This window comes from Salmo salar, chromosome ssa03 (genome assembly GCF_905237065.1).
Source record: "Salmo salar chromosome ssa03, Ssal_v3.1, whole genome shotgun sequence".
Lineage (NCBI taxonomy): Eukaryota > Metazoa > Chordata > Actinopteri > Salmoniformes > Salmonidae > Salmo > Salmo salar.
In genome coordinates, this window is record NC_059444.1 from 57,753,714 (window position 1) to 57,765,440 (window position 11,727).

General features: G+C 39.7%; 1 protein-coding gene across 3 annotated transcripts in view; it reads right to left on the bottom strand.

The window, feature by feature from the left end:
• The window catches only part of hoxb3a (homeobox B3a), a 56,949-nt gene that overhangs the window by 30,009 nt on the left and 15,213 nt on the right, over nt 1-11,727 (bottom strand). The window contains exon 1 of one of the 3 annotated variants that reach the window (XM_014192394.2): nt 3,492-3,778. The exons of the other annotated variants lie outside the window; for them this stretch is intronic. The gene's annotated coding sequence lies outside the window, so the exon portion shown is untranslated. Of the gene's footprint in view, nt 1-3,491; nt 3,779-11,727 lie in introns of those variants that run through there. 3 annotated transcript variants of the gene reach the window in all.

Consider the following 11,727-nt stretch of genomic DNA (forward strand, 5'->3'; position numbering starts at 1 on the left):
ACAGAGCAGATCAACTAACCAACCCCCTCACCTGTCCAATTCGTGATACAGTACATAAACAAGAAACGTGTTGCGTCCCAAGCTTGATAGTTAAGCCATATTCACTCACTATTTTTTTTCTTCTTCTTTTGGCTGGAGCTTTTGAAAACAAGGGCTGGGAAAAGTGATGCCGTGTGCTCGTTCTTGCCAAGCTTTTAAATGCACTCCCTAATAACGGTGAGAGAATGCCCTGGCGTGCGCTGCGTGCAGCAGAAGGCTGTCAGAGATGAATCTAGGCTTGTTTAGGATCGATAGAAAATTCATCAACTAATTCAGGTTACAAAGCCTCCTAAATCACAGCTAGACCTTTGTATTAAAGCGAGTTCACCGTCAGTCCCCCCTAAACACCACGTTTATCCTGCACAACAATTTACACACCTACCTTGCATAGTAATTGAGACCACGCGCCCTTGCATTGCCAACCGAATAATAGTTGTGGTCCTTATCAGGACTCCATTCTCTAACCCATGCAATGTTATCGTTGGAATAAGCCTCCATGCATGGTGAGTGAACATGCGATAAAACTCCTTTGTTGTCCAAATTGACTGTTTGTCAATCGAAATGGTGGCACCGTGAAAACGCTTTTCAGTGGAAGACAAGCAAATCACAGCACTTGACAGATTAACATGGCAAATAAAACTCATTATAACTTTCGGTTAACCTTTTCTACTGAAATTATCAACAGTGAAAAGCAATAACAAAGTATCTCACCCCATTAGCCTACACTGGGATAATATATCATAATGGTACAACACAATTCAAATAAACATCAACTGGCAGTCGTCTGTATCCATCGATGGCTTGTAGTGTATACATCAACTACATACTCCCTTAGATATGAATTTGTGACCGTGAGTCTGTTCACACAAATCCGGATCTACAGGGTATATATAGATGACAGGTATTCTCCGGACAGGTATTGAAAGGGGCTGCTCACCTTGACTGCGTCATGTGAGGTATCAACGTGCTACGGCCAAAGCAAGCTTCCTTCAAGTGTGTCAGCAATGTGCCAAAGCACTACTTAATGAAAGGTGCTATGCTCGCAAACATAGCTAGCTGGTGATGTGCAGGGACCAACTTTACAAATTCACATTTGTTTCTTCCATGCATTTATGTTTAGAAAAATACATCATATCATGACTCACCAAAATATATTGCACAATAGGTGAACGGCATTGTGATTTTCGGTAACCACAAAAGAACATTAAGAGCAAATCCGTGTAAATAATTGGGTTTAAAAAATATTCATCTTCAGGGGGAGACTGAAGCTCACCCTTCTACAGTTAAAAGAGAAAGGGGAGCTCGTTTATAACCGAAGCCAGTCATCTATTTGACAATGCAGAGCGAACAAAAGCCAAGTGAATAAACTTGAGGGTGTACGGGATGATAAGAGTGCCAGCTGTTTATCGACTACTGTACACAATATTGACAAGCAACGATACACATAGCAAGAAAGATCAAGTGAGTCAAACTGCAGAAAGGTCAACCGAGGCTCGAGCCCAGTCTGTAATACAACATTTGTTTTTTATGACAGGTCATTTTTGTTTACAAGTCACCGGCAAACACCACTCAAACGGCGATATCCGGATGTAGGGTATATAAAACAATAAAATATGCACGAAGGAAGAAGTGGCCAACTCCTCTCACATCCTTAAAGCAGTACAGCAGAATTTACGACCTTTTTAACAAGTTTCCCCTCACAACAAGCACAGTCTCTCATTTCGATTTGAAACGTCCTGGAAAAAAACACATATACTAATTCTGGCTACTCAAGACTCCAACCTTACGAAGAAGCAAACATATTGACCATATAAAATATCATCAATACTATCAAGGTAAGACCTGTGTACGACAGCATTTAGAACCACAACAATCTACCAGAGTAGACCATTTGATGTCGACTTCATTGTGAGAGCTAAATGTGTGTTATTAAATGTGTTGTAAACAATACCTAATAGGAATAGGTTGCGTTGGCATTTTATATCTGTAAAATCTGTAAAATGACTTACAGAGTTATATTAACATGCGTATCAAACGATGTTGAAATATTTCGGATAAAATGTGTGTACAGGATACCTCTGAGAATGATAGGCCCAGGCTACATGTGAAATAGTCTCTGAGTACAGTTTTTACTTTCCAAAAATAAAATATTGCACATACGCATTCGACAAAGACCTTCACCTCCAAACAACCTCAAGCATGTTTCCCAAACCATCCTCTCTGTAAGAGGCATTTAAAATTAGATTCACATGCAAAGGTTTTGAAATAAATTGCAATAATGAAAATATATTTTTTACATATTCAAATAGGCTATTTATTTAATGAGGAAATATTATTTAATAATCTAACACGATACCAGTGATAGGCTTCTCATATGATGGAGAATTAAAATATTTTGAAATATCTTATATTGTGCCATTATTTAATAGGCTACCAATAAATTAGAGCGGTAAAACAAGCAAAAGGTAGGCATATTGATATTTCATAATCCCATGTGTCCATTTTAGTCTAAATATATATATATATCAAAGTGTTCCTATATCAATGAGTATAGGTTATTCTTTGGATGGGTCTTTGTTTAGAAATCGCAAGGGTTCTTTGTTATGGATTTTGGGACCAAATTCAATTTAAGAAACTATTACTGGGCAAAAGCCAACGTAATTTCAGAAAAACGAAAAAATGGAGATGGAATCGAAGTGAACCTCTCTATACCAAAATTCTCTTTGTTCATTTCATACTTTGTAATGAGGAAAAAAATATCTATATTACGAAATCTTTAGCACCCCTAGCGTTTACATATTCGTTGGGCTGCTTAATTCACAAATAGGCCTTAACAATGTCCTGAATACTCAAATCGTCCTTTTCTTGCATTGTCTCACTCTGTTATTTCTTACTCCTCAAAACAGCAGGAAGTCTTTATATCACGGCTGAATGAATCAATATACAATGTGGACAATATGAACAAATTAATCCAGCTAGTCTCAATCATACCTGTATAAGAAACATATGTCATGCGATTCAATTCTAATGCACAAAAATAGGACCTTATATGTTTTCATAGCATAAGGGAGAAAGTCCAGCCCTCGTGCCCACTCTAGCCATTTCACCCCCTGGAGTCCACGACCTCGCCTTCACCCCCTTTAACCATCCCATCTGAACGGCATTGGGACCCCTGAGCCATCTGCCCCTTCGGGGGTTAATGTGTACACCGACAGGCATTCAAGCAGAGCGCCCACAAACTATAGCCAAGGTAAATATTCACCCCAAAATACCACACGGTGCTCAGGGTCCTGCGCCTCAATGGGTTGAATTAAAGTCATAACTACTCCGAATATGAAAGGAGGGGGAACAGTGCCACTCACCGCAGTGCAAAGCACGTGGTCCGCCCAGGCAAGCACCTGCTCTATGGAGAACACCGCGATATGTAAATGAAGCGCCAATTTCTTACTTACTTCTCTCCTTGGCACATTTCATCTCGTCTTCGATTCCCTCCTTTCCCCATCTCTCCTGCTGCACACAGGACGCGGTCTTTGCTCCGGCTATTGTCGATTCTCCAAGCCTTTCTTTCTCTTTCGCCGTACCGTGAGCCCCGAAGCCCCCTTTTCCTTTCTCTAACGCTACAGGTTTAGCCCGTGACCTCTCCGTGATACCTTTCTGCGTGAAACTCCCTCTCATTTCCGCGGTGTTCGCCTAGGCTTCACTCCGGTAGCATAGGGCGACAATGGGCAGGCGGACATTAAACTATCCAAAGGGCGCAAGCCAATCTCCGACGCGTAGACTACACATACTGTAAGAGGAAGAAAATAATTCGATTAAACAGCAGGAGACCAACTTCATCAGTAGAACGAATGCGACATAGTCGCTTTAACCTTGCGGTGGGCGACAAAAGAGGGCTAGTCTATCCCCCCGCTCAACACCACCGCATGCCACCTAATACATCTTAAAAAAATAAAATGCACATTACCCCTCTACTGTTGTGAACGCGACAAACCACCGGGTGCTTTAAGGCATTTTTGTTGTGGACTCAAGTTTTCGTATTAATCTCGCAGTTTGGCAGTCTTTGTTAAACAGCAAGGCGTGTCAAGAGTCCGAGGACATTTTAATATTTGTTAGACGTGCTGACCTGCGTTTCACCCCTTCTTTGGGTCTCTCCCACACGCAACTTCTATAGTAATGTATGCATAGCTTGCTCGGTCATATAGAATTGTGCCCAGGTCATTACTTTGAAGAAAAATGGACTAGGAAGGGGGCTCATTCAAAAAGGCTTTCCAAGCCCGAAAAACAACTCAAGCATAGTGATTTTCATTTTCTTTGTTGCATAAATAAAATCTCCTGTGCACAATGGGGGGAACCAAATGTGCAGTTAACAAACCGTGATATACAATATTGTTAATGTAGAATAACATTTAGAAATCGATCTTGTTTAAAATATTTATATGTTTTGTTTAACATTTTATAAATTATTCAATTGATTGTTAGTTGATAGCCTATATTTCACCATAAATGCACTAGGCTACTTGTCGATTTAAAAGTATTAAGTAAATGCAGTTGAGGATATTCGATACCCTTTCCTTACACTAGATTTATTGAGTATTGTGGATCTAACATATGTGCTCACTTTTAGTCTTATTTTCATCTAAATATATACTAGGCCTACATTGGACATTTTAAGGACGCACGCGTCGTGTTTAGGCTCAACAGAAATGAAATAATCTTTGCTATCATTCGATGTTAATTCTTTTGACGTACTGAAAAATGTAAAGCTACGATAGCTACATTTATTATTGTCTTTCTCTAGCCATGTGCAAACTGCAGATATTAATATTCACGGCAATACCCTGCTAGGCAACCGCACAAGCTACAATGGAATTGAAATTAATTCAGTGAACTCCGGATGAACTCCAATAGGGATATGTTCTCTAACACAATTATTCACCACTTATGCACTTATTTGTTTGCCAAAATACCGACCAACCAGAATTATATCATCCTAAACTCTACCATTAGGCCAAATGTTTGTCAATAACGTAATTATTTATTTACTGAATTATCAATTTTCTCGTTTCTCCCTTCTCTCTTTTCTCCCCCCAACATTAAGCATACCCCAACAATATGTCCAAAGTCACCCATCCAACTTCTCGACGTAGATAAAGAGGTTTACGTAAAGAGGAATGGAGGCCTATTTGTTGATGACTTTGCTGAAGGGTGGTGTTTTAGGGTTCCAAAGGTCAACCAGATTGCATGATAGCCTTATTCCAGGTATTTAACTTTGATATTCTTACTAGGGAAAGTTGTCACCATGTGGACAAAACGTTGTCTAAACATCCCTTTTCTGCCAACCACTATCCTTTACCCATTCTTTCGCAGTGAAATGAAAACTGTTGTTTTCCTCCGGGTGGGGGAATGGGATGTTTTCCTTGTATTTCCACTGTTTACTGCAGTTCTTTGTGGAAGTGACACGTTTACTTTTTCAACAGAGAGGGTGATTTCCTTCTTTTGAATTTTGAAATCATCTACATTGCAATACGCCTTTAGTAGCCTACAGACTTTGTTGTGTTTTTAAATTGTTACAGGGGTTCCAAAATACATTATCTTAAAATAGACATGAACAAAAACAATCCAACACATTTGTGAGGGGAAAACCATCACATGCAATTGTAGCGTCTGGAAATATAATGAACCTGCTCAATAAGGATTCCAGCCGTAACATAAACCTTCTAAAGACTCGTTTTTCAAGATGTCTCCGTGCACATTATTTTTGAGCGGAAAATCAGATAAGGTGAGGGATTTTTAAGATGGTAAGCAAGATAAAGATGATTGTTGACGGCGTTGCGCTGATAAGCACAGAGAGAGGAAGGGGGGGCCCTGGGGTCCATAACCGCAGGTCGCATACAGAGATTTCAGATATTTCACTACATTCAAGTTTAACACAACTTGTATTATTAGGCCTGTACTATCGCCTATTATTTGTATAATTTGACCTCCACCATGGCAGTAACACTAACACCATCATTATTTACCGCACATCACAACTGCCAGCTGCTGCTACAACTACTACTAATACAAGTATAATAGTTGCAGTTGTTGTAGTATTAGAAGAGTAGAATTAATAACGATGAAGAAAATCATTCATTTTACTTTGTCCTTTCCCATATTTTTCCAACTGACAAGTGTCCTCATACAGGCCTATTATCTAAATGTCTGACAGTGAAAGAATGCAACACAAACGGAAATATATAGGCTAGTGTCAATGAAGTGTGCTTAATTGATAGGCCTATCATTATTTGGATTATCCGATGCTGGAAAGGGGGAAACTATAGAATTCTAGACCTAGGCCTATATGTTGATGTTTTTTAACACGCCCACGAATTAACATAGGCTACGTGTGTGGTTCTATCATTTAATTGCAATACGATGAAGAGCTATTTTAGAGAAAATGATCAATATTCCTCATCATACATTTTATGTATGGGTAGTTTACTCTCGTTCTCTTCGTAATGCTTTGCCAAAAGGTAAACTAGACCACCACAACAACAGACAAAATGTTCGATTCTGTTTCAAATAAATACAATTCTATTGCACGAGCCATTAGATATTTCCCGCTGTCCCTGTGACAGGACGTTTGGGGAGAGCAAACAACTGCATTGTGCGTGAGAGACCCCCAATGTCACCAAATCCTTCCGTTTCTTCCCTCAATCTAAGCGTCCATTTTTCTCTCCGTCGCGCGCTGGGGCTTGTTTTGTTACCACGAAGGTCAGCCCTTCACCTATCCCTCTCCTCTCTCTATCATTTCTCTCATCTTTGCGCATGAGACAATCTACAGCCCCCTCCCTCGCGCCCCCTCCTCACTATCCCTCCCTCTCCTCTCCCACTTTGCCATTGACACCAAGCAATTGGTCTACAATACAGAGTCGACAGCCGACTGCAGAGTCACGCACGACGTAAACTTTTGACCCCTCAACTGTTTGACCCCATGCAGCTATACAGCCATTCTACCAATACTGTATTCAACTTCCTTTATGAGCTTCAGGGGAGAAGAGAAAGACCGGGAGACTACGATGCTTACGCTCTTATCTCAGAACTGCTTTTAACAGACACTACTGGTTTATTTTCTGGTTGCCTTTCCAGCTCTTCGTGTAGTTAACAAAGCGACGAAAAACAGGGAGATAGACAGTCTGACGTGAATTGTTGTTTGTATTGTAGTAAGACTGTTTCGATTCGTGGTCTCCACTTTATAGAATCAAAGTTTAATTTGACGCAGTTGAGAGGGCTATTTTAGTAAAGAACAGTGTTTAGGTTATCGACTGTTACGTTTCAAATGGTCAAAGCGCTGGATGGGTAGAAGATAAGCGGACTCACAACTCTCTCTTGTGGCTATGAACTTGGTCTAAAGCGGGCTCTGCTGGCGACGGGAGAGAGTTGCATTTAAAGTGTAAAGTGAATATTCCTTGGCACAGATCTAATTGTGTAAAAATAACTACAAGGGGAAGACATCTAGCTTTTTGTGTTTGTGGTTTAAGGCCTTCTCCAGAAAATATTTCGCCTGATGGAGATAGAAATAAGATATTTAGTTGTATAAGTATTTTTGAAAATAGGTAGGTCTACTTAGTGGTGGATGGTTAGTGGTTTTCGAGGAAGAATAAGATCACCATAGTAAACTAAACTTTATGGGAAAATACAAATGCTTTGTAATGCTGACATCAAATGGTAAAAGGTTGAGATTCGATATGTATTCACATGAAACAGTCCTGTATATCGTACTTGTCTTTCACACATTACATTTTGATCAGTAATGGCCCACTTTCATTGTTAAACTATAATACTACTTATTGTTATTGTATAGATAGAACTGAAAGACGCAAACCATTAGCATCTAGTTTAGAAGTGAAATAAATTTTACAAATCTGCAATATGCAAAACAAAAGCACATACATAGGCCTACATAAGAATTAGAAAAGTTGCACAAATATAACTTGCGGTTTCTGGAATGAATTAATAGCCCGTCGAAGGTAATATGTTGAAGTAATGAAATGATGTACAGATTCCCTTTCCTCCAGTTATCAGTAAACCTCAACATGCATGGAATACACATCCAATATAGGTGATATACAACCTCAAATATTTGCAGGAGGGTGATCCCATTATCATAAATCTTAGCGAATATTAACAAGGATTTGGCGTTATCAAGTTCTTATCTCAACGCAAGGAATATCAGATTTGCTCAGCCTGCAATTGAAAACAGATTTATAGTAGTACTCAGCGCGTTTCCGTTGAAGTCCTCTCTCAAACGTGGAGACTACATAGCCCACGTGCAAGACACGTTTAGGATATTTTCGTTGCCTTTGCCCCCCCCATTTCACCCTGAGAATCGGATACAGAAGCGGGTAAACAATAGGTAAATAAGAACAACTTACTTCATTCCTTTTCCCCCTGTCGGTTGGTAAACATGGTACATAGCTGCGCTTGATGGGCTTGCTGTAATGTGGTTGCGCCTGCGCACTCAGAGCTCGCTTTGAATAGTTCGTCTGCTGACCTCGCGGTGACACCCTATGCATTATGGATGAGATATGCGCCCAGATTACCCCTATCAATATGCAAAACACATTACGCGGTTTCAAATGGCAATTTAAACGTTCGAAATGTGGCACACGAATGTTCCAGGTCCTGCATCGAAAAGACCGGAAAGATCTTGAGGTTTTTGTGATACCAAATAACAGTCGAGACACAGACAAAAGGGAAAGTCGTGCTCATATGGTACACAAGCAACAGCAACTCTCCAAATTCCATTTACAAATTTCAGTCATAATTCAAGATTATTTAGGTCAGTCATGTTCTCTTTAAACTCAAATGAAATTGACTATATACACGCCTCAAATTGAAGGCTTGTGACACACAACAGAATTTCTGTTAAAACCACAATACAATTTGTCATACCCGTTTACCGATACGCTTCTCTTTGCTCTCTCATGTTGTGCCTACACATAACCAAAACACACCCCACACCCACACGTAAAAGCACACACACCTTGCAATGAAAAAGCTGTCGCCCAGTTACTCACCCACACATCTACAAACTTTTATGCTCATGCTAAGCCTCTGACTGTTCAAAAAGTACATGTAGCCTACATAAACGGGAAACGGATGATGAAAAAACTAAGCGGTCGACATCGTGGGGGTTTAGGTCGGTGAACCCGTTTGACAACTTTGAAGAGGAAAAAATGCATATGTCGCGCACTACTTCTGTGACCGGCTGAGGCCTCTGGCCAGAGCCCTTCCGACTGTTGGCTATCATTATAAAAAGGAAGCCAATGAAAAATGAAATGGAAGCCCTAACCTCTCCTCGCGACCAGAGTTTCGCCTTCCTGTTTACTGGCTGGAACTTCCTCGGTCTGTTACGCGCTCACACACACACACACACACACACACACACACACACACACACACACACACACACACACACACACACACACACACACACACACACACACACACACACACACACACACACACCACGAGCCAAGAGTAAAATAAACCGGAAACCCAATATTCCTTTTTTATATATATAAATAGGAGGATTGAGAGTTAAAAAAACACATGAACTAGGCCTAAGATCCCACTGCACAATATTGGATTTTCAAGTTGTCTACCATATGGGACGCTTCCCAACAGCTGAATATATGATTGATTTTGCATTGTTGATTTTGATCATATTTGTGAAAAGAGAAAGTGGAATTAAATGTAGTCTCAGTGAAAATAATCTGATATTAAACTAATTGGCAATTGCTATTGTAATATAGGTATTCTTGTGAAACTAAACATTAATAACGTGTTTACATATGTCTGCTCATAGTTCGATATGCTGTTATTCGTCATATGAACAGAAGTTCAAATAGGCCTCATAGAGAAGCCTATAGTGGATTTTCCATTTTCCGATTATCAAATGCAAAAGTTGCCATTAGACATATAAAACCTCATATCCTTGTGAATTAATTTTGGCCTGTCATGAATATGAATAATGCTAACTAAAATTGCTGTTTCTGAGTAACTTTTCTGGTAAATATTCCACTGCGTAAAGAAGTTTTTTTTCTTAATATTTTGCATTATGTGCACGCACAACTGTCCTTACAAACAACAACTGTCCAGACGGTTGAAAATACTAGAAGAGGGCCAGTCGTCGCCATATTGAAAATACATTGGGATAGATCTGAGAGAAAATAATTAATGACAGTTGGAGATGTGTAGACGAGTTCTGAGGAACTTCCGAAATAAAATCCCTCCCTATTAGCAGCCGTTGATTCGCCAGGCTATCTCTGTTGCGGTTGGGTAGACTACATAGCTATTAATTGTTAAAATAATGACGTCTGTATCCTCTGTTTTTTTTGAACGACAGTAACTGCCAGAGATTCCACGATAAAGATCTTTACACAAGGACATGTAATGATTTAGAGTTTAAAGTTTACAGTTCAGCTACAGTTGGTCTCAAATGTAAGTGTCGCTTTGACACAACTATTAAACAATTTACATGATTTAATCATACGTCATACAGAAGTGCCATTTCCATGGTATTGAATATATCTCAAGGATTTTAACTCAAGGCTTTGTTCCTTGAAATAGTCCTGCCTACATGGAGATTTTGATACAGGGGTCGAATGTGAATGTTCGCATCCAGTTTTGTTATTCACACCCTCCCTGCTTGAAAATACTTGGGCAGGGTACGAACAAAGATTTGCTTGTACCTCTAGGACGCATATCATTATTGTGTGTGTGTGTGTGTGTGTGTGTGTGTGTGTGTGTGTGTGTGTGTGTGTGTGTGTGTGTGTGTGTGTGTGTGTGTGTGTGTGTGTGTGTGTGTGTGTGTGTGTGTGTGTGTGTGTGTGTGTGGTCCTATGAAAATCATGGAATTTGGCATAGTGGACTTGGTGACATTTTCTGATTGCTGGTATTGATATCCATTCCATACACTAAACCAGTATGCGTAAAAGTAATCTATTGCCCACTGGATAATCCCAATAGCATATCTGATCCTCCAATCAGACAGGTAGAAACAATGTACAACCATAATCACGCATATCACGCTCATATTCATATTAATAACCACTTTGAACTTTTCTCTTTTCTGTTCACAGCTCTATTACTGTCTAAGGACCCATCGCCATGACCGTCGAGTAGCCTATGCTGCAATCTGTCTGTGGCTGAAGCAACTCCACTCCAGGTTACCAAGCACCTTAAAAGCCTTAGCTTTTAAATGTATTAATACGTTATGAGATTATTGACAAGAACATTTCAATACTTTTATATCTAATAACAATACTTCCGAATCAGGATGTCAAAGTGTATACCACAACAAAACTTTATTTCATAGATGCAAAATGACAATAAAAAAACGACAGGCTATATGTCTAAGTAACCTCCCTCAACAGTTGAGTCTACATGAATTCCTTCAGAGGCAGAGGTCAAGGTTTGTATAGTTACATCCACAAATACACAACTAAAGCATATACACAAGCACACATAAACACATGTATCTATGACGCCTATATCACATGTCCCCACACATAGCAGATAGGCCTAACTAAAATACCCGAAATATATGAAGGTCCAGAGATTCAGCACCATATTAATACCACTGTTGAGAGTAAAATAAATGACAGTCATTACACACGATGCCTCCCCTCTCCTTCCTCCCTT